Raw genomic sequence first — 27,404 nt, forward strand, 5'->3', positions numbered from 1 at the left:
GAGCAGAGTAAATTACTTTACTTTTGATCCACCTCGAAAGATTGGTTTTAAATTTATTAACTGGCACTGTGTAGGCATTTTCAGGCAATTTCTTGAGGTAGACAGGACCAAGATATTTGTAGCTGTTTTGTGTCTTTGCAAGCCTAGCATATTAATTGTATGTCCACTTCTTATGTTATGGTCATGAACTGTTCTCCTTAAGTCAAATTTACTCAGATTCTCTTTAATGAAGACAAGTCAGTTGTAAATATATGGACCAGGCACTGTCTTTATATTTAGATTCTTAAAATAATCTCAACATGATTCATATGGGCTAAGTTCTGCTATGCACCTTATGGCTCTCTTTTGCCATTTAAACACTAATTTTGAGCCTATGGAATTGCCTCATAATAGTATTCCATAACTCAGATGCGAATGGAAGAATGCAAAATATGCACATAACAGAAGTTCTTTACTGATGCTGCTCCTCAGCTTGTACAGCAGATGTATGATCTATATGAAATCCTAATAATATGACTGTTTTTTTATCATGACTAGGAGCATTCAGACTGAACACAATAGTTTCAGTATTACTGTCATTCTTCTGCAGTAGATTTGCCTCAAACCAAATAGTGTACCTCTTCATTGCCACTACCATGCTGTGTTGCACATTTTCAAGATTGGTATCACATGTGATGATTGTTGTGTCATAGCATATAGCACTGCATCATGTGATACAACTGCAGGTAAATCATTTATATAAATAATGAAAAGGAAAGGTCCAAGAACAGATCCTTGAGGTACACCGTTTACAACTGGGAGACATTCTGACATTTGATTATTTACCTTAACTAACTGTTTTCTAGTGTCCAAGTATGATTGCATTAGGCGTGGGGCATTCTCTCTCCCTCGGTAGTGGTAGAGCTGTTTTATGAGAATACTGTGGAGACCATATCAAAAGATTTCCTGAGGTCCAAAGTGTTGCACAGATAATATCTTTATTTTCAAAACAGCTATACAGTTTTGCTACCATAAACTCAACTGTTTTGACTGTAGAAAGGCTGGATCTGAAACCATACTGTGAGGAGGTGAGCATATCATTGTGTTCAAAATATTGACTCATCTGTTTATGCATGCAGTATTCTATTATTTTTGATATTATAGGTATAGGGGATATTGGTCGATAGTTATCTCATGATGTTAAATCTCCTTTCTTATGTACTGGTTTAACTACAGATATTTTTAAACATTCTGGATAATTAACTTCATTTAAAATTTTGTTGATTATTTTAGTCAGTGCCATTACAGTTTGATTTATAATATATTTAATAACATAAATTGAAAGACCACAGTAATCCTCTGCTCTAGAATTACTGAGGTTAGCTACTGATTCATTGACCATTTTCTCAGTTACAAAAGTCCAGTGAAAGCTGTCTGTCTGCCCACTGTTCATTTCTGGCAGCCGTGCCTCTACCTTACTCAAATTCTCCGTTATGCTGTTATCAGATTGAGGTCTGACAAAATGTGCATTTTGAATATCCGGTGGAATTGGTGTCTGGTACACTTTATCATCACACTTAGTTTCTGTTTTAATAATTTCCCATGCAGCTTTCCGTTTATTTACTGAGTTCAGTATATATGTGATTCTGTCACTTTTGAAGACTTTGTGGCTGTGGGTGACAAAGTGGTAACCACAGGAGTATAAAGTATTGAGGAACTGACTGCAGAGAGAAGTTTGGAGAATAATAGTGGTAGTGAAAGTGACAGTGACAAGGAAGATGACCCTGTGCCCTCATATACTAAGGCAGCTAAAGCCTTTGAAACATTCGGGAGATATATATTGGCCCATACACTTGAGGACAGAATGAGCAATAAATGATTGCCATACAGTCAAGGAGAAATAGAAAACAAATATGCTTGCTTGAATATTTAAAAAAATCATAGGTATGTGATTTTCAGATCGCATAGGTTTCTAGAGTTTTGTGCAAATTTAAGTTCCATTTCATAATTTAATTATTAAAGTAATTTTTTTGTAACTAATTCTTTTTTAATCTGTACCCCTTACTGTGTTTTTATGTAATATGTGCAGTATATCATAAACAAAATTTGACTCATATTCTATAATTGGGTCAACTGAAGAACGGGATACCACCTGTCAGCTTTGGACAATGATGTCATATCTTAAGAATCTGTTATAACTTTTTACAGTACAAACTGATCCATTTACTTTGACCCATCCACCTACTGGGCCCCATGTTTTAATTACAAAAAACTAATCATTTGATACATTGATCATTTGCAATGAATATCATATTACATTATTGTGAAAATTTAAAATGTCATCTATGGCACCATTTGTCAAAGCTGATTAGTGGTATCCCTATCTCCAGTAATGCCATATAATTATTATTTGGAAGACTTCCTCTTTATAGTGTTTTCCTCTATACAGTATTCAGAATTTGTGGTCTCTTGAAAAACGTTATCTAGAGGTTTCACTGTATATAATAAAGAAAATTTTGACTTTTGCACCTGTGTGTCTGTGGCTCACCTATGCATAGATTGCTAGTCAATATCCTTCCTCATGAATTGTGTATGAATTGTGTATCCTTCCTTGCTCCAGTGACTCACTACAGTGCCGTATGGTCCTTCCATTACCTGAGCCTGTTTGGGAAACAGGTTCTTATTTGGTGCCATTGCATTCTGCAGTATGGTAGGGTTTGTGGACAGTAAAGTGTTACTTGTGGGGGCATACAGGAACGTAGTATTTACGGGGTAGGTGAGCTAGGTGCAGTCGGAGGTGTTAGACAGTGCTGGTGAAGGGGGAGGGGGGGGGGGGGGCAGAAAAGTAGATGAGTGGAGAAAAGACTGTGTTTGCATTGGTAGAATAGAAAACTGTATAGTGCTGGAATGGGAGCAGGGAAGAGGTTATATGGTTGAAGGACAGAGACTAAGTTTGACACCAGGGGGTTACGGGAATGAAGATGTTAGCTTTGTGATCTGGATGAAGGGTGAGGATACCCTATCCACTTTCCTCCAGAGCCTCCAACACCTACTCCTCCGTTTGCTTCACCTGGTCCTCCTCAACCCAACAAGCCACCTTCCATGAAGTTGACCTCCACCTCAGAGATGGCTACATCAGTACCGCTGTACATATCAAACCTGCCAACCATCAGCAATACCTTCATTTTGACATTGCCACCCATTCTGTACCTAGAAGTCCCTTCCATCCAGTCTAGCCACATATGGACATGGCTTTTAAAGTGATGAGCAGCTCTCTCGAAATATACTGAAGGTCTCACGGAGGCCTTCACAGACCAAAATTATGGTCACAACCATGTACAGGAACCGATCTCCTGTGCCTTATTTCTCCAGTCACCTGCCACCTCCCAAAGCCTCATTGTCTGGTCACATAAGATCACCTCTTTGTGACTCGATACTACCCAGGACTGGAGCAGCTGAATTACAATCTCTGCAAGGATTTCAACTACCCCTTGCTGTGCCCTGAAATGAGGAATATCCTGCTCACTATCCTCCCACCACTCTCACAGTGTTATTCTGCCACCCTCCATACTTACCCAATATCTTCATCCATCCCTACTCCATCCCTGCTTCTAATTTCTTTCCTTATGGCTCATATCCTGGTAATAGACCTAGATGCAAAACCTGTCCCATACATCCTTGCACCATCACCTACTCCAGTCCTATCGCAAGCATCACCTATGCCATCAAAGGTGGGACAACCTGTGAAAGCAGTCATGTGATCTACAAGCTAAGCTGCAACTACTGTGCTGTGTTCTACGTGGGCTTGACAGCCAACAAGCTGTCTGTCTGCATGAATGCCCACCGACAAATTATGGCCAGGGGACACCTGTATCATCCAGTTGCTTAGCATTCTGCCCAACACAATGTGCTTCTCTTAAGTTACTGCTTTACAGCCTGCACCATACAGATCCTTCCTACCAACTCTATATCTCTGAATTACGCACGTGGGAACTCTCCCGGCAATATATCATACAGCCCCATAACCACCCTGGCCTGAACCTTTGTTAGTCCCTGTCCTTCAGCCACCAATGTCCTTCCCAGCTTCCTCTACAGCATTACACAGCCTTCTGTTCCACCAATGCACACACTGTCTTTTTCCCCCTCTCTGTTTCTCTCCTTTCCTGCTCACCTTGCCCTCTCCCTCCTCCTCTCCCCACCTGCCCCCTCTGCAGCCACCACTTCACCTAGCTGCCCATAGACATGGGAAAAACCGACCAGTTGAAAATGATAGTGGTATTTTAGTTGTGAATAACTGGTATGTTTTGGTATTTTGTTTTGTTCGCTATTACAACAGGTATTTTTTATTTATTGCTAGCAGCCAAGCAGAAAAAAAATCAATTAGCCATAGCAGCAGTGCCAAAACTTTCCATTTTTAAGTAAACTTTTTTAAAAAGGATTAAGTTTTATTTATTAAATTTACATTGGTTTGAAACATTGTGTTATTATACAAAATGGGAAATGGGAAAAGTAATCAGTGCTATTTTAATCAAAGTGCCTATAGAAATGTGCAACACACGCATTTCATAAGAATTGGTACAGCATTGGTGAGACAATAATATCCTTGTTGCTGTGTGTCGTGGCTGCATGCACGTACATGCAGTGTGCAAGGTTTTGCCCCAACTGCTCTGTAAGATAGCTTCCCACTATCACCAGCAGACATCCATTGTATTACAGAGGCACCAACCTTAGTCTGGAAATGTTTTCATGAATTTATTTAGCAATGAAGTACAATGCTTCATTTGATTTAAAAGTTTGTGAATTTGTCTGCCATCTCTATGAAATAATAAAAGAGGAAGGAAGTTACGACAACATTAATAAATTAAAAATATAACAACAATTCATTCATAGTTTACAATAAAAATAGAAAGTAGCTGACCTACTGTCTGTGTCTACGTAATACGCCTTCACCTCCTTGTAGACATTGGAAACGGATACATTAACATGAGAAACAGAGTTCCGCAACATCAGCTTTCACCTTTAGCACTGACTATTTGTAATGCCCAGTTAGTGACATGATTCCTGATTGCAGAGTTTAAGAAAAAAGAATCAGTAAGAGAATATTGGTGATCTTTTTGTAGTATTTTACCACTTTTCACTTCTCGAGAAAAGCAGCGAACGGTTGATGCATTAAGTTTTCTTTTATTTGCTACTTGATTTAATGTTTTGATTCTATTTGTTTTGAAACCAAGAGAACCAAAATTTTTCAATCTTTGTTAAATTTCTACATTTATTACAGAAATTAATAGGAATAAAAAAACCAAAAAACAGTTTATTTCAGAAACTGGTAATTTTGAGCAATTTTAACAGTCAAGTTAAACAGGCAAGAATAAAAAAACCAATATAACTGAACTGATTTTTTCAGTGGTAACCGCCATCCCTAGCTGCCTTAGCCCGTCCCCACTACATCTCTGTATGCTCCTACAAGCAGCACTGTACCGTCCCCATTCTTGGCTGCCATATCCGGTCCCAACTAGTCCCGGTATGCTCCCACAAGCAGCGCTTTACCATCCACCATCCCTACTCTGCTATTCCTCCCCTCCCTGACCAGCCTCCTCCTTACTCCCACCACCCAGATTGCTTCTCCATTCATACACAATTGCTCAGTGGGCAGAGTTATAGGTCATGTGTGTATGAATTGTGCTTGCATGAATGTGTGCATGTTATCTAATTTAGAAGGACTTTTGGGTGAAAATCTTACATGTTTAGCAGCATTTTTGTTGTGCCTGTCTGCGAGTCAGCATCTCCTCTATAGGATGAGTAGTAGTCTATCCTTTTCATAATACTGTCATTATTCCATCTTGGATTTTCCATTGTTTAATAACTACGCTGATAATAGTAGCAGTAGTAATTGTAGTAGTCATTTGTTCATTCACAGATCATTTTACAGTGAGATAGGATTTGTCAGTTTAACTCGAGGAGGAGGGGTGGGGGGAGGGGGAAGGGGAGGTAGGATATGTATATATCGAAATTGTCTGCCTGTGTTACTAAGTGGTCAGCATGTCTGTCAGCCATGCAGAAGACTCAGGTTTGATTTCTGGTACTGCTAGGAATATTTGATTGGTGATAGGACCAAACTGGGATGTACTCAGCCTCATGATTCCAATTGAGGAGCTGTTTGGGTGAGAAGTAACAGCTCCAACTTTGGGAAACTGACAACAGACTGAATACTGCATGTGGATGATGCTGTTGGTAGGGGATTTCATGATGGGTGGTCAATACTGAGTAGCCTGTCAGAAACAGTACTTAGAGCTGGTATATGCAGTTGAATGAATCTATAAGGTTATGTTTAGCCAGGGTAGAGCACATGGCCAGTTCATCATACACATTAGTTAACTTTTAATTTTCCAATCAGTATTCTGTTATTGATGTGGTAAGTGTTTTGTCACTTTAATATTATATTGTTTGGTTAGCATAACTGACATTGTCTGCAAAAAAGACCATTCTTGAATACACAAATTTCTCTGACAGCATAGGAAACAGTTAGCAGCAAAATTAGCTGGTAGTTATTCAAATTAACTTGTGTCTTATTACTGTTGTTACAAGGAGGTATATGTAAGCTTGTCTGGAAATATACATTGTGACAATGTTATCTAATATTTGAAAGTAATTACAGTGCTAGTAAATCACCTGAAATATGATCAACCATTGGTAGTGAAGGTTGTTATGAAAACAGCAGAAATGGCAAGTAATTGAAATATTTGTACCATACTCTGAACTATACAGAAAATGAATTAACATTCAGCCTTCAATGTTTGTTGGTACAAATCCCAACATGCAAAGTTATAAGATACTGAAGTTAGTGAGAAGAATTCAGTCGCAAGAGTTAATTCCTTGCTGCTGAACATAAATAAAAAGTGAATAGAAAACTTATCAGACCTTTGTGCAGATTTAAAGCAAACAATAAGAATAGGTAAATTTTTATTTTTTAGTAAAATGCACGTTTCATTTCTACCTGCAGGTGAATGCCAGCGATGGTCGCAGCCTCCCAGGTCTGGCCTCGGCCAGCAAGCCTGGGGACACTCTGGAGTCTATTCTTAAGGTAAATTTGCTCTACAAATATAAAATTATATATTTTTTTCTGATAATCTGAATGATCTATCAGGAGAAACATAAGATTACAAAGATTTATAAAACTTCGGGGAAAAAAATTGTCCTCATGCAAAACTCTGTTGTTAAAGTTTAAAGGACTGATTTTTGTATCAAATCACCTAGTTATTTACATCATCTGTTCAGTGTCTTCCACGAATGCCGAAGAACAAGATAGAGAAATTAGTGCATGTACAGAGGCAAGCTTGGCCCATTTCCACAGTGCAGGGAAATGGGAAAACTGAAATAAACATGATGGCTTAATTTAATGAATGTGTTAGTAATAAATATTTGCTGATTTTAGTTCTTGCAGATGTGATAACTACAAAAAGTATTAACAAAAGGTCAAATGTTTTCTGAAATAATTTGTCTAAAAGTAAGAAATAAAATATATTATAAAAACATTTGATGTGCCTTTGACTGATACACAAAATTATGTACGACACATGAGCTGCAACTTGACAATGCACGTTTGCTTTCCTGATACTTCAAGGATTCACTATAGAAAACTTTTTGGGACTCATAAATTGTTGCCACTTTTTTACATCTTCAAGCAAAGACTATAGATATATATCAAGGCTACACCACAGAACAATGCACAGTCTCAATAATCCACCAGACAATATTGTGAAATCGGGAGTTGGTACTCACCATAAAGTGGAGATGCTGAGTTGCAGATAGGCACAATAAAAAGACTGTTACAAATAAGCTCTTGGCCAGTAAGGCCTTAGTCAAAAATAGACAACAGACACAAGCGCACACACACACACACACACACACACACACACACACACACACACACACACACACACAAATGCTCACACTGCAGTCTCTGGCAACTGAAACCACACCGTGAGCAGCAGCAGAAGCAGTGCATGATGAGAGTGCCAACTGTGTGGGAGTAAGGAGGAGGCTGGAGTGGGGAGGAGGACAGATAGCAGGGTTGGGATGGTAGACGGTGAAGTGCTACTGGGGAGGGCACAGAGACAGGGTGGAGAGAGGGTAGGGCAGGTATGTGCAGTTGGGAGGTTAGGCAGTGGGCAGGGGAGAGATGGGGAAGGGGAGAGGGGTAGCAGAAAAGGAGAGAAGGAAAGAGACAGGGTGCGATGGTGGTGCAATGAGGGTTATGTAGTGCTGGAATGGAAACAGGGAAGAGGCTGGATGGGTGAGGACAATGACTAATGAATTTTCCTCACTCACCCAACCCCTTCCCTGTTCCCATTCCAGCATTACACAGCCCTCATTCCACCATCGCACCTAGTCTTTCCACTTCTCTCCTTTTCCAGTACCCCCCCCCTCCCCATCTCTCCACTTCACTATTCACTGTCTGCCACCCCTACCCTAGTATCCCTCTCTCTTCCCGCCCCACCCTCCCCCTTACTACTACCCAGTCGCCACCCCCCCCCATCATACACTGGTGCTGCTGCTCGAATTGTAGCTTCAGTTGCCAGAGACAGCAGTCACGTGTGTGTGAGTTGCATTTGCATGAGTGTGTGAGTGTGTCTGTTGTCTATTTTTGATGAAGGCCTTACTAGCTGAAAGCTTATTTGTGACAGTTTTTTTGTTGTTGCACCTATCTATGACTCTGTATCTCCACTGTATGATGAGTAGCAACTTCCATTTCATAATATTGTTGCATTCCATACTGGATTTTCCATTGTTCGATTTAATCCACCAGACAGATATTCTTTATTACTCTTTAAAATTCTAAGATACTAAATTAAACAGTGAACTTTAAATTCTCAATCAGCACATCATGTGTACATAATTTTGAACAATGTGCACAGGCATGACAGGTGTGTCTCTAATGTATTTTATTTCTTGGTTTTAGACAAATCATTTCATAGAACATTTGACCAATTTTTAATTTTTTATTTTCAAGTTTTGATGAGAAAGCATAAATTTTTTGACACCTCATTTGCTTTCCTAGAGTCTTCAGTTCTCAAAATATCCTAAATTTAGTACTTGAGTAGAAGGAAGCCTTTTTGACAGTTAAATATCACAGAAATGTAACTTATTATGTCCAAAATAGCTAGGCCTTGGGAAGATGACCTTTTTGACATTCCATTTGCAAAGCTAGCAGCAGGTGTCTTTGAAATATTTCAATTTTTCCTCAAGTCACTAATTAAGTTTCTGATTTCTTTCAAGCAATTAAACCTTTTTTCTTTTTTTTTCCTTTTTGCAAAACCGAACCTTATGCTGATCAATTGGTACCCTGTTTGTCCATTTCCCACTCTTTGTCTGGCTATGAAAACTCAGTTAACATCCATTGCATAATTTATAGAGACTCTTGTTTTCATTCCATTCAAACATCTGTCCAAAAATTATCAGTGCTGATATTGACATGTGATGCTTGGAGTCAGTAATATAAAAATATCTGTGAAGAATAGCATGGCAAATGTTACATGTTTATAGAAACATAAATAGTTTGTGAATAACTCAAATGAAAAGCTCCGTCTGCTATGCATAGAATTAGTAACTGGCTATTGTTTTGTGAATGTGGTCAGTATCAGAATAGTCTTATAGGATTTTTTGAGTAATTCTTCATATCTGGATCCACATCTGTGCTCTGTGAATCACCTTATGATAATGGTGGAGGTTATTTCTGATACAATTCTCATTTCTCCCCATTTCTCCTATTCCATTGACAAATAATGCATGAGAATTAAAAATGTTGGAAGGTCTCTATACAAGCTCTAATTTCTCTCATTTTCTTGATGTGGTGATGTTCAGACATGAAGGTGGGAGATGTAATATGTAGCCCAGCTATTACTGGAATTTACACTCTCAGTATTTCTACAGTAAAACTTGCTATGAGTGCAGAAAGCTTCTCTAGTAATTTCTGTCATTGGAGTTGGTGACTGTATTCAAAACACTTGTAATTACTTAACAATCCTGTGATGAAGTGTGCCACTCATCATTGGATATTCAGTATCTTTTTTGTTAATTCAGCCTGACAGGGTTCCAGACTGATGAGCAATTGGTAAGAATGGCTCAGAAGTGTGTTTTTTAGGCCACTTCTCTTATGGATTAAGTAAATTTCCTTAAATGTTGTTGGAAAATTTTTGTGGAGAGTAAATATTTTTGGACTGAAGGAGACCAATCACTGAAAATCAGGAGAATTAAGTTGTTGAAAAAAAAAAAAACCCTTGCTGTCTTTCAGAGCTGTCCTTTAGCTACCTAGAGTAAAATGGGGAGGGACCGGGGGTGTGTGGCTAGCAGCTTGGAGTGAGGCAGTTGGTTTGTCAGGAGATGGGAGGGAGAGGTGGCAGGTATATGGGCTGGCACAATTGGAGCGACCAGTGGGAAACAGCACACAGGGACATGGGGATATCAGTTGGGAGGGGGTGATAGGACAGAGGAAGGAGAAAGAGATGTGGGGACAGTTGGTTGCCAAAGATTGAGGCCAGGGTCATTACGGCAGTGGAGGACAAGTTGTAAGGATAACTCCGATCTGCATAGTTCAGAGAAGCTGACGGTGAAGGGAAGGACACAGATGACTTGGTCTGTGAGGCAGCCATTGAAAATGACCAAGTTGTGCTCGTCTGCCAGGTGTTCAACTTTGTTCATGGTGACAGTTTGGCAGTTGTCATTCATCCTGATGGACAGCTGATTGGTAGTAATACCGACATAAAAAGCTGTTTAGTGTTTACAGCAGAGTTGGTGTATGACATGGGTACTTTCACAGGTGGCCTGGCCTCTTTTTGGGTAGGATAAGCATGTAACTGGACTGAAGTAGGAGGGATTGGGCAGCTCTTGCACCTTGCTCTGCCACAGGGATGTGATATGGGAATGGCATAGGGATGAATGAGAATGTTGTATGTTTGGAGGGGTGAGAAGGATCTTGGGTAGGATGTCCCTCATTTCAGGGCAGGATGAGAGGTAATCAAAGCCCTGGCCATGACAAAGGATATGGTTCAGTTGTTCCAGTCCAGGGTTCTCATTTGTAGCTGATTCTGGGAAGTTTGGGGGTGTGTGATGTAACGGAACATATTAAAGGCTTTACTTTAATGAAGTATGTGATACCCTCCAAATTCAACCAGTTTAACGAGTATTTATGATTATAGAAGAGTTATTGTGTATGTTAACAATGATTGCACAACATGTCTCCATAAACAGTCAACCCATTAAATTATACTGAATAACTGACCCACACAAAAGTTAATATCACTTGATCACTGATACAGCAAATGTCATCATGTAAAAACACTAAGTTTATCTTAAATAATTAATATGAAGTACGAAAAATAGTAGCCAACTTAGGTATTTTGGATCTCCTTAAATGGAAATCACCCAGTGAAACCTATTTGTTCACTAGGAGCGTTTTCACTCAGTATTCACGTAATCAATCCTATTTTAGACGAAAACCAATGTAATTCTTAATAATTCATGTTAATTACTTATTTATGCAAATTAGAGAAGTCAATTGACAAACTTCTAAAAAACGGCCTTTTTGTAACAAAGAATTATTCTGTCAAGTCTACAAATCTGTCTGTCATTTCAATAACATGTTAAATTATGTCACTCGATGCAAATTAATAACTTTTCTGCACAAATTATGATAACAGATGTACATGTGACTTGTAAACTATATCTCTTTTTAGTAGTTCTTTGACAATGTTATAAATACAAGCAGCAAGAACGGTCGGGGGGCAGTCGGAATGTCACTTTGGTAGAGTGTGTTTGTGTGTTATTGTTTGAGGTGGATAAACAATGCAAAGAACATGTAATGGAAATACTACTTTGTCTTGTGTCATGGTCTTTGGTGGACAGTGGAATTAAGATGGCCACCAGAGTAATAAATATTTGAAGGTTACATATTTGTTGGTTTCGCTCGTTCTTTATCATCAAAAGCACATAAAAAACACGGGACCTCATGTTTTTAACCCTACACAACCAGATTTAGAGCCAGCATCAGCATTGAGACACAGCAGCGATCCAGCAAGCAGCAGCGATTACTACAACGCATTTTAATGGCGCCAACCAAACATCAAGTGCTAACAAGCTCCGTAAATGGGAGTGAAATAGTGCGATTACAGCAATGAGCTATATCAACGACTAGGCGACCATTACAAAAGTGGGGGCTCGTCCGGGATCTTTAAGTGCATCGATGATAATAGTGCAGCGATAAATTTCGTAAGTGCTTAGCACTTCAAAAAAAAAAAAAAAGTTTATTTGTGCAGTGTGGCAACAGTGAAGATATGTCAAAGTGAAAAACAAAAAAACGTGTGTATGTGCGATTACGAAAAACTATCATCACACTGCTCGGAAGATTAATGTCTGGATTGTCAATGGAATTCATCAATCAAGATAAAACCGTATAGATGTGAAGAAAGCCAACAAGAACACCGATCATGACATCATAGCATAGCTACATAAAGCAAGGTATTTTGTTGTTAACATGTGTCTACCTGAGAGTGATGAGATAGTAAGAAATGTAAAAATTGAACCAGGGGATGGTGAACAATTAAACTTAACAGAGTGGCTAGCAGGGTTTGCAACTCAAATAAGCTCGCAACTTAAACAGTCAATTGAACAAGTAAGTTTGGATTTTAAACAATCAAGTGAACAAGTACGTTTGGATGTTAAACAATCAAGTGAACAAGTAAGTTTGAAACTTAAAGAAAACACAGATAGACTGGATAAGTGAAGTTTGGATTTTGATCTATTAACTACTCATCTCAATGAGAAGTGTGAGGAAATTAAAACTACCCTCAGTAAGGACACTAGCGAACAGCTGATACACTTCAGAAAAGAATTTATAATTAAAGTTGATCGTTTAAATGAAAATATACAAGCTAACACAGACAGCATTGCTGTCATCTACAACAGAGTAGATACTGAAGTTGAAAGATTAGATCAGAGAATAGACAAAACATCAGAAAACCTTAAACAAGAATACAACCTGTATACCACTAATGTAGATACAAAAGTAGAAAAGATACACACTAAATATACACAATTGGAGGACGCATTGATGTCCAAACAAACGATTTACAATCATAATACAATGTATGGAAACATCCAAGTGAAATGCTTTCCTGGTGAAAATCTGCACCCTATTGACTTTATTCACCAATGTAAGGATATGTTTGTTGTAGGAATGTCAGATAACATAAAAATTAAGTTAGTAAAACGGTTCCTAGAAGGGGAGGCCCTATCCTGGGCAAATGAGAATAATGATTCTTGGAATACTTTTGAAGAGTTTGAAGCTAAATTTATTTGCAAATTTTGGTCACAATCCATACAAGCCAGATTAGTCAGAATTTCTAAATGGACCAGTGTATAGAGGGAAAGTAGGGGGAATGCAAAAATTTTGCAGAGATCAATTGAAAAAACTTGCTCACTTGAATAACTCTTTTGATATTATGACACAAATAGATGTTTTAAAAAGAAGGTTACCAGAGAGATTGCAGTGGGAATTGGTCCATGGACCAGACGATTCAATGGAAGAGTTCCTGAAATTTGTAGATGGATTAGATAGGGCCTTGGAAAGAGAGAATAACCAAAGTTTTGGCTCTGGCAACAATCAGTATGGGGGGTGGAACAGGAATGTAAATAGAGATTATTATGGGAGGAGAGACTTTGAAAATTCTGGAAATAATGCTCCAAATAGGGGAGATAGGAGATATGAAAATGATTTCAGAAACAATACACAGGAGGGAGGGTGGAGGAGAGATAACAGGAATGATAGAAATAGGTATTGGGGAAGAGAACAAGATAGACGGGGGTTTGTTGAAACTAGTGAACAGAACGACAACTACAAACGGACAGACCGAGGGAACCAGCCGGGAAACGGTGGACAGTCCCACTAGATGTCCGTAGTTTTGGGGCTAGACAATATTATGATAGGACAACATATAACGGAAACTGGAAAAGGAGAGGATACAATGTAAAGAGTAAATACCATGAAAATACTGATGTTGTTAGAATGAACAAATTAGAATTTAATAAAAGGTTTTGGGATACTATGAGTAAAAGTGATACAGTTAATAAAAACAGGGTTCAAGCACAGGTAGTTAGTGAAAGTGCAGAAGTTGAAGGTATTGCAGAGTTCCATAGTTGGGCTGAAAAAGATACTGGTGTTAATAAAAAGTCAGACACACCACAAATAGAATCAATTTTGGGGGGTTTATTTGATAAGAAGGGGGATGCCGAAGTGTTTAATGGAGCCAAAGACTCGATTGCTGAGATTCAGATACATAGGGGGGAAACTGAAGATGGGGTTGTTGTGGAGGAGGAGGAAGAAGTAATAGAGGGACATTTAAATAATGATCCTAAATCAAGTGATGTTGTTGATGAGAGTGTGGAGGAAGAAATAAAAGTATTTGTAGAATTGAAAAGTGGTGATGTAGTAAAGGTAAGTGATGTGACAAACATGGGTAATAATGAGGTTAATTTAAGTGAAATGCAGACTAGGGAATGTGTATCTGAGGACAAGCTATTGCCTATTGGGAACTATGAAACACTAATCTATGAGAATGGTAATAATAATAATAATAATAATAATAATAATAATAATAATAAAGAAAATATAAAGGGATGGAATGTAAATGTGTGTTTTCAAGAAAAAGGGGAAAAGTTTTTAGAAGTTTTGTGGAACAACTATGGAAACTGTATAAACAAAGATGCCTTTTGGAAAGAATTAGCAAAGGTAAGTGCAACCTTGTATCCTACATGGTGGACAAAAATCCGTAGTGGATTTCATAAAAAATGGGGTGAAAACAGTAGTTTGTTAAGTGGCAACACAGTGTTAAGAGGGACAGATAAAAACAAAGGTTTATATTTAAATGTCAATGATTTGCAAACAGAGAGGGATGTGTCTAAGTGTAGGAAAGAGGAAATAGACTTAGGAACTAAAGAAATTGAAAATGATCTATTGTTTGAAAATACTGAAATAGACAATGATGTTGAGCTAGGTTGTCCATATGTTAAAGTAAACATTTACATTGGTCCATTTGAAATAAAAGAAAGCCCACATCCTAATGTGTATAGACTTATCTTTCCCAGATCAAGAAGGTTATTTGGATTAAGAAAGATCACTGAATTGAAACCATATAAACATGATTAAGCACATTTCCCTGTTTGAATACAGTTACTTACCCATTTTCCGTAAAGCATTTTATCAGCAAAGATTTTTACTGGGTGTGTCAAATAGCAACTACCACTCATCCTACAGACCCTGGAAAAGTTCCAGATCTCTGTGACAATGTTTTTATATTTTTATTGTCACTATTGAATATTAAATTTGGAGACATCTTCTTTACTTGCAAGGGGCAAGTTTAACCATGCACCCAAAGAGGTGACAAACATTTATTACTTTCTGTTTGTATTATTGAATATGGGACATACTTGCACCAAATATAAAAGACAATGTAAAAATTGTTGTGCAAGACCCATCATTTTGTTACTATTGTTTTCTTAGGCATAAGATTTGTGTACAATTTTCTACAGCTAATCAGATGTTTACCAAGTTTGATGTTTGTGTTATGTTGAGACCAATTTAAGTGTCCAATTTTAGTATTAATATGTTCTTGTACTATCTTGACTGTGTCTCAATGGGAGACAAGTTTTTTAAATATTTTCTTTTTTTTTTTAAATGCATATTATATTCATACATGTGACTTCTCTAGTGTTTGTGTTTATATATCATGTCCATACTTCTAATTATGTTCTTTGTTTTCATTTCCTTTATGTGGCTCAAAAAGAGCAGACAGTTGCAATATTTTCCTATGGACATCTGACCTGTCCATCTATGTAATATATTTATGTTCCTTCTATTATCTTGATTATTCTGTGACTCAATGAGAGCTGACTTTGAAATAATTTACATATATTTTTTTTATATATCTTAAGATCGCATGTGATATATTTGTGTCTGTTTTTGATCATTTTCCATGTGGCTCACTGGGAACAAAGATTAACAGTTTTTTTTTACTTTCATATATTACTAAATATTTTTATTATGCTGTCATACTGAGGGCCATAACACAAAGTGCATTTGAAACAACACAACTAAAATATTTGCAGGAAACAGTCATTGTATACATACACATTATGCATAGTAAAACAAAAAAAAAATTTATTAAAATAGTACTTTTCCAAATTTTAACCATATGACACATTTGTCCTAGTCGGCTAATATCATTAACATTCTGTAAATGATATTACCCGAGAGGGGTATTGTAACGGAACATATTAAAGGCTTTACTTTAATGAAGTATGTGATACCCTCCAAATTCAACCAGTTTAACGAGCATTTATGATTATAGAAGAGTTATTGTGTATGTTAACAATGATTGCACAACATGTCTCCATAAACAGTCAACCCATTAAATTATACTGAATAACTGACCCACACAAAAGTTAATATCACTTGATCACTGATACAGCAAATGTCATCATGTAAAAACACTAAGTTTATCTTAAATAATTAATATGAAGTACGAAAAATAGTAGCCAACTTAGGTATTTTGGATCTCCTTAAATGGAAATCACCCAGTGAAACCTATTTGTTCACTAGGAGCGTTTTCACTCAGTATTCACGTAATCAATCCTATTTTAGACGAAAACCAATGTAATTCTTAATAATTCATGTTAATTACTTATTTATGCAAATTAGAGAAGTCAATTGACAAACTTCTAAAAAACGGCCTTTTTGTAACAAAGAATTATTCTGTCAAGTCTACAAATCTGTCTGTCATTTCAATAACATGTTAAATTATGTCACTCGATGCAAATTAATAACTTTTCTGCACAAATTATGATAACAGATGTACATGTGACTTGTAAACTACATCTCTTTTTAGTAGTTCTTTGACAATGTTATAAATACAAGCAGCAAGAACGGTCGGGGGGCAGTCGGAATGTCACTTTGGTAGAGTGTGTTTGTGTGTTATTGTTTGAGGTGGATAAACAATACAAAGAACATGTAATGGAAATACTACTTTGTCTTGTGTCATGGTCTTTGGTGGACAGTGGAATTAAGATGGCCACCAGAGTAATAAATATTTGAAGGTTACATATTTGTTGGTTTCGCTCGTTCTTTATCATCAAAAGCGCACAAAAAACACGGGACCTCATGTTTTTAACCCTACACAACCAGATTTAGAGCCAGCATCAGCATCGAGACACAGCAGCGATCCAGCAAGCAGCAGTGATTACTACAACGCATTTTAATGGCGCCAACCAAACATCAAGTGCTAACAAGCTCCGTAAATGGGAGTGAAATAGTGCGATTACAGCAATGAGCTATATCAACGACTAGGCGACCATTACAGTGAGGATACTACACAGGAAATATGTTTGTGAACTAGGTGTGGAGGGTATTGCCTTTCTGTGAAGGCCTTTGTAAAGCCTAAAGCATATTGGGCAATGGAGTTCTTGTTACTGCAAATACATCATCCACAGATGGTTACACTGTGGTGTGGAATGGATGGTAGCTGTAGAAATGGAGGTACAGTTGGCGTTTATAACTTTTAATGTGGACAGAGGTGTGGATGGAGCCATCAGATAGGTGGAGGTCTAGAAAAGTGACATGTTGGGTAGAGGAGGACTAGGTGAAGTGGATGGGGGAAAGTTGATGAGGTTGTGAAGGAATGTGCATAGGGTGTCTTGACCCTGAGTCCAGATCACAATATCATCTATGAACTTGAACCAGACCAGGGATTGGGAGTTTCGGGAGCTAGGGAGGTTTGTTATAGACGGCACATGAACAGGTTGATATAGGAGTGCGCCCATGGCTGTGATGTGGATTTGCTTGTAAACCTTCCCTTCAAAGCAATAAGAGTTGTGGATCATGATATAGTTGGTAAGGTGTATCCAGAATGAGGTGAAGTGAATGGGAGAAAAGGTGTTGAGGGCCAACGGTGACCCTGCCCTCTCCTACCTACCCACCCCCATGTCAGCTTCCAGGAATTCCTTGCCTCCAACTTTGCCTCACCATCCTTCCCCAGGTTCCTGTCTCAGAACTCTAGCCTTTTTGGCAGAAGAAAAGGCAGCCCTAAACAACCTGAAAACAGATCCATACCTAATTATCCTCCCTGCAGGGCTGCACTGTCATGATGATTTGCAGTGGCTACCTGATGGAAGACCTCCACCAACTGTCTGATTTCTCCACCTACAAGCTCTGCCTGAGTGATCCTATCCTGGAGGTCCAACATAACCTCCAATCCCTACTGAAATCCATAGACCCTTACCAAAGCCTCTCACAGGGTGTATATGCCCTGGGACAATTTTCATCTGGAAGAAATCTGGGTAAAAAAGCAGGAAATTTTTAGAATTCCAGAAATTTTTCATTGTTTTAGTTTTCAGTGAAAGTTTTGCAATTTTCACTAGTAAGAACTGCTTTTGATGCGTGTTTCTGCTGGGCCTTGTTTCGATGAGTGTGACATACCAACTGTTTACATTGCTAACAGGTTGTGGAAAAATATTGCGAATGGTTGTTTGAGAAGGCTTACTTTCTAAGTAAATTTCCTTTTACACTAGATGAATTATGTTATGTGTGAGAACATGCAATGAATGTCTTAAACCATGGAGCAGTAGACTGTCATTAAAAACTTAATATTCAGAACCAGCCACTTAGAAAAAAAATTTCAGGCCCAAAAGACCAGCCCTTTATGCCATTACTTAAAATTTTACTGGCACATTGGTGTTTGATATATCTTAAAGAGACTTAACATTCTGAACTAGGCACTTAGAAAAAACTTTGGGCCCAAACAACCAGCCATTTATGCCATTAGTTAAAATTTTACTGGCACATTTGTGTTTGATATAGCTTAAAGGGTAACACGTGCTGCAAAAAGCCATGTTTCAAGGTTAACATGTCTTACTTGTTTTAGTTCTTTCATAGAGTACAATTTATGGAATAACAATGGCATTAATTAGTCTTACAGAAAAGTGCAAAGGGTGTTCTTGAGCAATTTCACACATAATTGGCTTTTCTATAGAAAAGTAAGTGCTTGACAGAACATACACTCCCGGAAATGGAAAAAAGAACACATTGACACCGGTGTGTCAGACCCACCATACTTGCTCCGGACACTGCGAGAGGGCTGTACAAGCAATGATCACACGCACGGCACAGCGGACACACCAGGAACCGCGGTGTTGGCCGTCGAATGGCGCTAGCTGCGCAGCATTTGTGCACCGCCGCCATCAGTGTCAGCCAGTTTGCCGTGGCATACGGAGCTCCATCGCAGTCTTTAACACTGGTAGCATGCCGCGACAGCGTGGACGTGAACCGTATGTGCAGTTGACGGACTTTGAGCGAGGGCGTATAGTGGGCATGCGGCAGGCCGGGTGGACGTACTGCCGAATTGCTCAACACGTGGGGCGTGAGGTCTCCACAGTACATCGATGTAGTCGCCAGTGGTCGGCGGAAGGTGCACGTGCCCGTCGACCTGGGACCGGACCGCAGCGACGCACGGATGCACGCCAAGACCGTAGATCCTACGCAGTGCCGTAGGGGACCGCACCGCCACTTCCCAGCAAATTAGGGACACTGTTGCTCCTGGGGTATCGGCGAGGACCATTCGCAACCGTCTCCATGAAGCTGGGCTACGGTCCCGCACACCGTTAGGCCGTCTTCCACTCACGCCCCAACATCGTGCAGCCCGCCTCCAGTGGTGTCGCGACAGGCGTGAATGGAGGGACGAATGGAGACGTGTCGTCTTCAGCGATGAGAGTCGCTTCTGCCTTGGTGCCAATGATGGTCGTATGCGTGTTTGGCGCCGTGCAGGTGAGCGCCACAATCATGACTGCATACGACCGAGGCACACAGGGCCAACACCCGGCATCGTGTTGTGGGGAGCGATCTCCTACACTGGCCGTACACCACTGGTGATCGTCGAGGGGACACTGAATAGTGCCCGGTACATCCAAACCGTCATCGAACCCATCGTTCTACCATTCCTAGACCGGCAAGGGAACTTGCTGTTCCAACAGGACAATGGACGTCCGCATGTATCCCGTGCCACCCAACGTGCTCTAGAAGGTGTAAGTCAACTACCCTGGCCAGCAAGAGCTCCGGATCTGTCCCCCATTGAACATGTTTGGGACTGGATGAAGCGTCGTCTCACGCGGTCTGCACGTCCAGCACGAACGCTGGTCCAACTGAGGCGCCAGGTGGAAATGGCATGGCAAGCTGTTCCACAGGACTACATCCAGCATCTCTACGATCGTCTCCATGGGAGAATAGCAGCCTGCATTGCTGCGAAAGGTGGATATACACTGTACTAGTGCCGACATTGTGCATGCTCTGTTGCCTGTGTCTATGTGCCTGTGGTTCTGTCAGTGTGATCATGTGATATATCTGACCCCAGGAATGTGTCAATAAAGTTTCCCCTTCCTGGGACAATGAATTCACGGTGTTCTTATTTCAATTTCCAGGAGTGTATATTCTGCCATAATCTAGTGAATGTCTGGTGCACAGCAGTGAAATTTCTAATCGTACCCATCAGAAATATTCAGCTGCTGCAATTTAAGCTGTGTGTATATAGCTTTCTTAAAGGTCACATGAGCAGACATGAAACTTATCATGAGTTTAATCTGGCTACTGTTAAAGCTAAGGAATGCAGAACTTCTCTTCAAATATGGTTTCTGCATCATCAACTTACTTTTCAGGTATTTCTATCTGTAAATGCCTCTGTCCCACATAGATGTAGAAATGTCCCTTTCTGCAGTCTTTCTAAAGAGGACCACCGAATTAGTCTTCTAATCCCAGCTGCCAGGTGCTCTCATTCAATATTCCTCACTAGAATTCTATAATTTATTGAAACCCCAACATGGAAGTTCCTAAATGAACCGTAGCTTGGCTTGAATTCCTTGAAACATTGTTTTCCATTCTGAATTTACAATGAGAAATTTTCGAGATGGGTCAAAACAGAGGTAAGTATTTCCACTGTAATCTCTCAGCTTTTAGAACAACAGGTTGAGTTCTATCTGCTTAAATTCAGTCACAGATGTGGTCTGATACTTGCAAAACTCATATTTCATTGCCCAGTTGACAATGCGTAACTGTATTGGAGGCTATCTGATCTGAAAGTCAGCATTGACTTGGGCATTGTTGTCTGTGGTGGTCTGGATCTCATGAACAAACAGAACGAGTAGAGTTTCACAAGATCTCTGAATCAGAAATACATTTTGATTTTTAAAGAGGAGATTTTATTCTTCAAAAAGATCATATTGTGTGAGCATAAAACATATTCTGTAATTCCAAATCAGATTAATCAAAACAATATAGGACTATAATTATGTGCATCTGCTTGGTGACTTTCTGGAAATGAGAATAACACGCAGTTTTTCCCCGGATGGAATGTAACAATATTATGAGAAGGAAAGCTGCTACTCACGTTATAGCGAAGATGCTGAGTTGCAGATAGGCACAGATAAGCAGTTTTTTCCCAATTATTTCGTACTTTTATTGCTCCAGTGAGATAATTGTGATGAACTGCAGCTAGAAGAGGAACAAAGTCTTTCACATAATATGTTAACAATTTCACAAGTATCTCATCAGGTCCTGATGTTTTCCACTTTAAACAATTTTAGTTGATTTTATATTCCTTGATTTTTCTATCCCCAGCTGACTTACCTGCCATTTCAGCATTTGTACAATGAGGTGAAAGGAATAACCGTATTATGATCTACTGCTGTAAAACAATTGCAGAATACTGAATTCAGTATTATGTTCTTCACTCTGTCATCTTCCATTTTGGTGCCGATGTTATCACTGAGGGACTAAATAGATTCTTCCAATGTACTTACTGACTTTATGTAATATACATCTACATCAATACTTTGCAAGCCACTGTAAGGTGCGTAATTGAGGGAACCATGTACCATTCGTTGTCATTTCCCATCCTGTTCCACTTGCAAATAGAGCAAGAGAAAAATGACTGCCTTTATGCCTCCATATGAGCCCTAATTTCTCGTATCTTACTCGAGCAGTACTTTACAGGTGAGCCATTCTTTCCTGAAATTATCTCAGTAAACCAAAGTCCCCATGGACCATGGACCTTGCCATTGGTGGGGAGGTTTGTGTGCCACAGCGATATACACTCCTGGAAATGGAAAAAAGAACACATTGACACCGGTGTGTCAGACCCACCATACTTGCTCCGGACACTGCGAGAGGGCTGTACAAGCAATGATCACACGCATGGCACAGCAGACACATCAGGAACCGCGGTGTTGGCCGTCGAATGGCGCTAGCTGCGCAGCATTTGTGCACCGCCGCCGTCAGTGTCAGCCAGTTTGCCGTGGCATACGGAGCTCCATCGCAGTCTTTAACACTGGTAGCATGCCGCGACAGTGTGGACGTGAACCGTATGTGCAGTTGACGGACTTTGAGCGAGGGCGTATAGTGGCCATGCGGGAGGCCGGGTGGACGTACTGCCGAATTGCTCAACACGTGGGGCGTGAGGTCTCCACAGTACATCGATGTTGTCGCCAGTGGTCGGCGGAAGGTGCACATGCCCGTCGACCTGGGACCGGACCACAGCGACGCACGGATGCACGCCAAGACCGTAGGATCCTACGCAGTGCCGTAGGGGACCGCACCGCCACTTCCCAGCAAATTAGGGACACTGTTGCTCCTGGGGTATCGGCGAGGACCATTCGCAACCGTCTCCATGAAGCTGGGCTACGGTCCCGCACACCGTTAGGCCGTCTTCCGCTCATGCCCCAACATCGTGCAGCCCGCCTCCAGTGGTGTCGCGACAGGCGTGAATGGAGGGACGAATGGAGACGTGTCATCTTCAGCGATGAGAGTCGCTTCTGCCTTGGTGCCAATGATGGTCGTATGCGTGTTTGGCGCCGTGCAGGTGAGCGCCACAATCAGGACTGCATACGACCGAGGCACACAGGGCCAACACCCGGCATCATGGTGTGGGGAGCGATCTCCTACACTGGCCGTACACCACTGGTGATTGTCGAGGGGACACTGAATAGTGCACGGTACATCCAAACCGTCATCGAACCCATCGTTCTACCATTCCTAGACCGGCAAGGGAACTTGCTGTTCCAACAGGACAATGCACGTCCGCCTGTATCCCGTGCCACCCAACGTGCTCTAGAAGGTGTAAGTCAACTACCCTGGCCAGCAAGAGCTCCGGATCTGTCTCCCATTGAGCATGTTTGGGACTGGATGAAGCGTCGTCTCACGCGGTCTGCACGTCCAGCACGAACGCTGGTCCAAATGAGTCGCCAGGTGGAAATGGCATGGCAAGCCATTCCACAGGACTACATCCAGCATCTCTACGATCGTCTCCATGGGAGAATAGCAGCCTGCATTGCTGCGAAAGGTGGATATACACTGTACTAGTGCCGACATTGTGCATGCTCTGTTGCCTGTGTCTATGTGCCTGTGGTTCTGTCAGTGTGATCATGTGATATATCTGACCCCAGGAATGCGTCAATAAAGTTTCCCCTTCCTGGGACAATGAATTCACGGTGTTCTTATTTCAATTTCCAGGAGTGTAGATAGCCAATACCACAGGTGCAACCACAATGGAGGGGTGTCAGTTGAGCGGCCAGAAGAGGGGCCTGAAGAGGGGCAGCTGCCTTTCAGTGGTTGCAGGGGCAACAGTCTGGATGATTGACCAATCTGCCATTCTAACATTAACCAAAACAGCCTAGCTGTGATGGTACTGCGAACAGCTGAAAGCAAGGGGAAACTGCAGCTGTAATTTTTCCCAAGGGCATGCAGCATAGTCCCCCATTTGGATCTCCGGGCAGGGACTACTCAGGAGGATGTCGTTATCAGGAGAAACAAAACTGTCATTCTACTGATTGGAGTGTGGAATGTCAGATCCGTTAATCGGGCAGGTAGGTTAGAAAATTAAAAAAGGGAAATGGATAGGTTAAAGTTAGATATAGTGGGAATTAGTGAAGTTTGGTGGCAGGAGGAACAAGACTTCTGGTCAGGTGAATGTAGGGTTACAATTATAAAATCAAATAGGAGTAATGCAGGTGTAGGTTTAATAATGATTTAAAAAATAGGAGCATGGGTAAGCTTACTACAAAAAGCATAATGAACACATTATTGTATCCAAGATAGACACGAAGCCCACGCCTACCACACTAGTATAAGTTTATATGCCAACTAACTTCACAGATGCAAAGAGATTGAAGAAATGAATGATGAGATAAAAGACATTATTGAAATACTAAAGGGAGATGAAAATTTTATAGTCGTGGGGGACTGGAATTCTGTAATAGGAAAAGAAAGAGAAGGAAAAGTAATAGGCGAATATGGAATGGGGTAAGGAATGAAAGAGGAAGCCACCTGGTAGAATTTTGCACAGAGAATAACTTAATCATAGCTAACACTTGGTTTAAGAATCATGATAGAAGGTTACATATATGGAAGAGGGCTGGAGATGCTGGAAGGTAGATAGATTACATAACGGTCAGACAGAGATTTGGGAACCAGGTTTTAAATTGTAAGACATTTCCAGGGGCAGATGTGGACTCTGACTACAATCTGTTGGTTATGAGCTGTAGATTAAAACTGAAGAAACTGCAAAAAGGTGGCAATTTTAGGAGAAGGGACCTGGATAAACTAAAACAACCAGAGAATGTAGAGAGTTCCATAGAGAGCTTTAGAGAACAAATTGACAAATACAGGGGAAAGAAATACAGTAGAAGAAGAATGGGTAGTTTTGAGAGATGAAGTAGTGAAGGCAGCAGAGAATCAAATAGGTAAAAAGACGAGGGCTAGTAGAGATCCTTGGGTAACAGAAAAGATAGTGAATTTAATTGGTGAAAGGAGAAAATATAAAAATGCAGTAAATGAAACAGGCAAAAAGGAATACAAACGTCTCAAAAATGAGATCGACAAGAAGTGCAAAATGGCTAAGCGGGGATGGCTAGAGGACAAATATAAGGGTGTAGAGGCATATATCACTAGGGGTAAGATACATACTGCCTACAGGAAAATTAAAGAGACCGTTGCAGAAAAGAGAACCACCTGTATGAATATCAAGAGCTCAGATGGAAAACCAGTTCTAAGCAAAGAAGGGAAGGCAGGAAGGTGGAAGGGGTATATAGAGGGTTTATACAAGGGTGATGTACTTGAGGGCAATATTATGGAAATGGAAGAGGACATAGATGAAGATGAAATGGGAGATATGATATTGCATTAAGAATTTGACGGAGCACTGAAAGACCCAAGTCAAAACAAGGCCCCGGGAATAGACAACATTCCATTAGAGCTACTGATACCATTGGGAGAGACAGCCATGACAAAACTCTTCCATCTGGTGAGCAAGATGTATGAGACAAGATGAATATAATAATTCCAATCCCAAAGAAAGCAGGTTTTTACAGGTGTGAAAATTACCGATCTATCAGTTTAATAAGTCATGGCTGCAAAATACTAACACAAATTCTTTACGGACGAATGGAAAACCAGGTAGAAGCTGACCTTGGGGAAGATCAGTTTGGATTCCATAGAAATGTTGGAACACGTGTGGCAATACTGACCCTATGACTTATCTTACAAGATAGATTAAGGAAAGGCAAACCTACGTTTCTAGCATTTGTAGACTTAGAGAAAACTTTTGACAATGTTGACTGGAATACTGTCTTTCAAATTCTGAAGGTGGCAAGGGTGAAATACAGGGAATGAAAAGCTATTTACAATTTGTAGAGAAACCAGATGACAGTTATAGGAGTTGAGGGGGATGAAAGAGAAGCAGTGTTTAGGAAGGGAGTGGGGAAGATTTGTAGCCTATCCCCAGTTTTAATCAATCTGTACATTGAGCAAGCAGTAAAGGAAATAAAAGAAAAAATTGGAATAGGAATTAAAATCTATGGAGAAGAAATAAAAACTTTGAGGTTTGCCGATGACACAGTAATTCTGTCAGAGACAGCAAGAATGGAGGATATAAGATGAACATCAACAAAAGCAAAACAATCGTAAGGGAATGCAATGGAATTAAATCAGGTGATGCTGTGGGAATTGGATTAGGAAATGAGGCACTTAAAATAGTAGAAGAGTTTTGCTATTGGGGAGCAAAATAACTGATGATGGTCAAATTAGGGAGGATATAAAATGTAGAGTGGCAATGGCATGAAAAGCATTCCTGAAGAAGAGAAATTTGTTAACATCGAGTGTAGATTTATGGGTCAGGAAATCTTTTCCTGAAAGTATTTGTATGGAGTGTATCCCTGTATGGAAGTGAAACATGGACGATAAATAGTTTTGACAAGTAGAGAATAGAAGCTCTCGAAATGTGGTGCTACAGATGACTGCTGAATATTAGATGGGTAGATCACGTAATGAATGAGGAGGTACTGAACAGAATTGAGGAGAAGAATAATTTGCGGCACAACTTGACTAGAAGAAGGGATTGGTTGATCACATTCTGAGGCATCAAGGGATCACCCATTTAGTATTGGAGGGCAGCGTGGAGGGTAAATTTCATAGAGGGAGACCAAGAGATGAATACACTAAGTAGATTCAGAAGGATGTAGGTTGCAGTAGGTACTTGGAGATGAAGAAGCCTGTACAGGATTGAGTAGCATGGAGAGCTGCATTCTCTGGACTGAAGACCACAGCAACAAACTGAAGTCAACCATTTGCCTTCCCTACCACAGTGTTGACATGCTCGTTCCACCTTATATTGCTTTGGAATGTTATGCCCAGATATTTAAATGATTTCACCGTGTCAAGCTGGACAATAGCAATACTGTATCCGAACATTATGGGTTTGATCTTCCTACTCATCTGGATTAACTTACATCTTTCCACATTTAGGGCTAGCTGCCATTCATCACGCCAATTGGAAATTTCATCTATCTGCCTATTGCTCTTCATCCATAGTTCTCAGTATATCATGTGACAAAAAGGCAAAGTGAGTCTTGCGTGAGTGATACTATCTAAAACCATCCTGATTCGTGGACATAAGCTGTTAAATTTCAGGAAAGTTTATTATATTCAAACTGAAAATGTGTTCATGGATTCTACAGAAAACAGAAGTTAAGGATATTGGTCCGTAATTTTGTGGGTCCGTTCTTTTACCTTTCTTATATACTGCAGTCACCGGCACTTTTTTTCAGTCACTTGACGCTTTAAGCTGGGCTAGAGCTTCACAATAAATGCAAGCTAGGTGAGGGGTCAGTGACGTAGAGTACTCTGTGTAAAATCAATCTGGGACTCTATCTAGACCTGATGATTTATTTGTTTTCAAATCTTTAAGTTGCTTCTCTACGACAGGTATACTTATTTCTATGTCGTGCATATGTGAGTCTGCCCGATATTCAAATGATGGAAGTGATAGCAAAACGTCCTGAGT

The 27,404-nt window shown here is 40.1% G+C and overlaps 1 protein-coding gene across 1 annotated transcript in view; it reads left to right on the forward strand.

The window, feature by feature from the left end:
* The window catches only part of LOC124712215 (peripheral-type benzodiazepine receptor-associated protein 1-like), a 388,653-nt gene that overhangs the window by 204,215 nt on the left and 157,034 nt on the right, over positions 1-27,404 (forward strand). Inside the window, exon 3 of the mRNA XM_047242510.1 lies at positions 6,980-7,060. The gene's annotated coding sequence lies outside the window, so the exon portion shown is untranslated. The remainder of the gene's footprint in view (positions 1-6,979; positions 7,061-27,404) is intronic.

The sequence above is a fragment of the Schistocerca piceifrons genome, chromosome 8 (assembly GCF_021461385.2).
Source record: "Schistocerca piceifrons isolate TAMUIC-IGC-003096 chromosome 8, iqSchPice1.1, whole genome shotgun sequence".
Taxonomy (NCBI): Eukaryota; Metazoa; Arthropoda; class Insecta; order Orthoptera; family Acrididae; genus Schistocerca; species Schistocerca piceifrons.